At 45.2% G+C, this 3868-nt stretch overlaps 1 pseudogene; it reads left to right on the forward strand.

The window, feature by feature from the left end:
* The first annotated feature begins 1403 nt into the window (after positions 1-1403).
* Positions 1404-1579, forward strand: LOC149870857 (U2 spliceosomal RNA; annotated as a pseudogene).
* The last annotated feature ends 2289 nt before the right edge of the window (positions 1580-3868 follow it).

Genomic DNA, 3868 nt, shown 5'->3' on the forward strand with positions numbered 1-3868 from the left:
TTTCATATATTATCTTTGCAGACATAGACTAGCTACCAGACCCAGAATGATTTATTCAGTTTAAATTCAATATCTAATATAGCCAACTATTTACTTAGTAGGCATGCTACGTGAAAGAAATTAAACTGAGTATATTTTTAAGTATCTGAAATATCAAACCACTGGGTCCTCCCAATCCTGATAGCCCATTAGGTTAATGAAATTAAGATATACTGTAACCAGTGTAGTCAACAGCACACAAGAAGGTGATGTGTTTAGTATCATATCTAGTCACTTTGAAAGCCCCCTGGCATGTCCCGCCAAAGCCTGGCACCAGCAGCAGCCGGCAAGATGCATCATTCAGCCTGGGAGGCCCAAGCTGGGCAGTGAGGACAGGAGTGCTCTGTAGAAGGGCAGTGGCAGGAGGAAGCCCTTACTGCATGCCCCCCATCTGTGCTGAGGTGGGGCCTCCATTCCCCCCACTCTTCCTCACTTCCCCTTCCCTCCCCGCTCCCCCTGCCTCTGCTGACAGGTAGCCACCTGCATAGGTGAGGGGGAGGGGGGGCATAGAACTGGGGCAAGCAGCCCTGCTGGCCAGCCAAAGGAGGCAGCTTGAGGGCCATACACGTCCCCAGCTGTGTAGAGGCAAGCTCTGTGGGGGCCAAAGCTGTGGTAGGAGGCTCCGTTCCCCACCCTCACCCACTCCCCTCACCATGGAAAAGCAGCAGCTGGTGTGGGGAGGGACAGGGCTGTGGAGTAAAAGGATTTTTCTCCTACTGAATCATACTGAGAAAAGATTTTTAATATAAGTAGTGTAGCAAAACCCCCAGTTTTTCTTTTTCCTTTTTTTTTAAAAAATGAATTCCCTACTCTTCCCCAACTATTTCTGACTTTTCCTTTCCCCTCTCTATTCCCTATAAATAAGTGTAAGTGAGCTAAGACATAGGATAAGCTTCAGCATTTTATTTTGGTAGCAACTTGTATTTGTTTTGGTTTTTTCCTCCTTCTTTATATTGTATAACTATTATGTTTATATTGATTTTTACTGTTCTATATTACTGTTTTACTGGTACTATATGATTTAGGCCTACATATATAAGTTAGCATAAGTCATGTCAAGTTTCCATTTTGTTTGTCAAGTCTCCATCCTGTTCCCAGGCCTGGTTGTGTAACCAATGACTCATACTACCCCTCCTATGTAACTTGGTTCCTGAATGAATGGGAATGAATAAGAGTGCTTGAGACACAATAGCAGTAGGCCTAAAAATAGTTCCCTCTGAATGACCAAACCATCAAAAGCAATACCTGGACCAAAGACCTAGCCCTCAGCATTCAAGAAACAAAAGATGAGGCAATCCACCATTGTGCCAGGCTGCACATGCTCAGTAAGAAGAGCCCCCTGGAACAGGACTGACCTTGCCTGGACAGGTCCTCCCCATAGGAGATCATAGGTAGCAGGTGATTGTCTCTGATATGTCCTCCACAGGAGGTCTATATTGAGCAGATTCTTTTTGGTGTTGGGTGGTGGAACCGGAGCTTGCTCCATCCACTCCATGCATTGACCTGGTATTACAGTGCTTCCAGGACCAGTGCAAAAAAAACAGAAGGAAAAAAAAAAGGTAGGTTCAAAAAAAAAAAAGTTTGACCCATAAAAGGGTACTGAAGACTGACTCCTTGGGATGCCCTCTCCATCTGGAACAGCACCATGTCACACCACCTATCCACCCAGAGGCCCTGCTGGCATCCACCCTCTGGACAACGCCTACTGGACAAGGACCCCTTTCCATCCTGGATAAGCAGCCATCACCCCCCCCATCCCATTCAACCAAGGACTTGGACTCTGCTTCTCTTCCCCACCTGGACTCCAATCCTTCCACTAAGTCTCTTTCTCCTGCTGCCATTGTGAGTGCTTGTGTGTGTGTGTGTGTTTGTGAACCAATAACTTAATGGAGCTGTGTGGCACGTTGTCTGTTTAAAAAACCTGTTATCTGAACCCCTGAGGTGGGTTTTGCTTTACTATGGTTCAGCCCTGCTCCAATCTCTGCTCCTCACCCCTCTAACTTCTGTCTCATTTCTGCCTCTGGCTCACTGCCACCTCCAACACCTGTCCTGAGCTCCTCTCTGCCTCCAAACCTCCTGTTCCTTTGGCACTGTCTTATCCCCACTGCCTTTTCCTTTTCCCCTGAGCAACCAGGTTTCTGCCTCAGTTTCTTTCCTGGCTGTCTCCTCCTTGCCACCACTTTTCTTCCCCCCTGCCCATATCCCAGCTGTCTGCATCAGTTTCTAGCCCCAGTCTACCTTAAGTAAAGCCAAGCCTCAATTCCTCAGCCAGCTTCTCTGTAGTCCCCTGGTTCTAATCCTGGGTCTGGCAACTTTCACTCCCTATACTTTAACTTTCTCTCTCACTTGAACCTTCCCTCAGGTACCCCAAGCGCACACATACACATTGTACCATCCAAGATAGGAACTTACCTATGTGTAGGTGGGGTGTGTGTGTGTGTGTGTGTATATATATATATATATATATATATATGTCATTGTGTGCATGATATATGAATTAGTGATCTGTGTCTAACTTTTGGGGTGTATAGTATATGTGCTTGAATTGGTGATAGGTATGCTTGTGCCTAGGCTGGTTTGGATGCGTATGTGCCTGAGCTGTAAATGCGTGTGTATGCACCTAATTGATTTGTGTGTTTGTATATGTTCAATTGTGTCACACCCTCCTGTTGAACAGCGCAATATTGAGATCCTGAGAGTTGGCCTGACCCCACAGGGCAACAGTAGCTAGCTGCAAATATTTGAGGAAGCACTGAAGGAAGAGGGTAGTATATTCTAGCAAATAAGGTAGTCGTATGATAGTCAAAAAAACTAAGTTCTGCTCTCTGTTCTACCACTAACCTAACTTTGGGCAAATTGTTGCACATATAATAATAATAATAGCTTTATTAATAAATAATAAACTGTATTAATAACATATAATAATAACATAATAACTTTGGGCAAATTGTTGCACATATATTTATCCTCTCACCCTTTTAATTTGTTATATGTTTAAAGCAGCAGTCAGCAACCTATTTTAGGCTTCAGGCCAGAATGAACCATCTCAGGTCAGAGGTAGGCAGAGGGAGGGTGCTAAGACCCAGGCACTGTCATTGCTTCTCCCTACAGCAACACCAGGAAAGTACTTGCCAATGCTGCTTCTCTCTACAGTGGCAAAGGGAAAGTACCCACAGTCACAGCCCCTGCCACTGAACGCCATTGAAGCCCCACATCCTAGAATTTCACTCAAGGAAGGTGCAGGGCTTACCTTGTGGCATGCCTGCCAAAAAGATTGGTCCCACTGATACAAAAGATGAAGCTAAAGGTTTGGATGCGCAGGAAGGGTGGAAACCCTTCAGGTCAAAGTTTAGGTTTGCCATGAAGGAAAAGGATGGAGGTCAGATCAGTTTGTCCTGCCTGCATATGCAGCCATCTACTCAATGTCTAAGTTATTAGCAACAGTACAATACCCATATCACAGAACTCTTTGCAAGATTTGCCATTCTTCTTTCCAGCCTGTTCAATTCAGTTTTAGGTTAGCAAGATCTTTTTCTTTCTGGTCTTTTAGAGCAGTGTTTCTCAACCTGTGGGTTATGACCCAAAAGTGTATCACAAGAATATATGAAAGGGTCATGAACAAACTTTAAAAATGGATTCACCTTTAAAGGAGAAAAATGTGGGAAATCGTGGTTTTTCCCTGGCAGAGTTTCAGCCTACAAGGGACTGCTTGAGACTCGACTCAACTCAACCTCAACCTCAACCTCAACCTCAACCTCAACCTCAACCTCAACCTCCTCCCCCTCCATGCCCCACGCACATCCTCCTGGCCCCACATAGCCACACTGTG

This window comes from Crocodylus siamensis, chromosome 2 (assembly GCF_052110815.1).
Source record: "Crocodylus siamensis isolate JL-2025a chromosome 2, ASM5211081v1, whole genome shotgun sequence".
NCBI lineage: Eukaryota > Metazoa > Chordata > Crocodylia > Crocodylidae > Crocodylus > Crocodylus siamensis.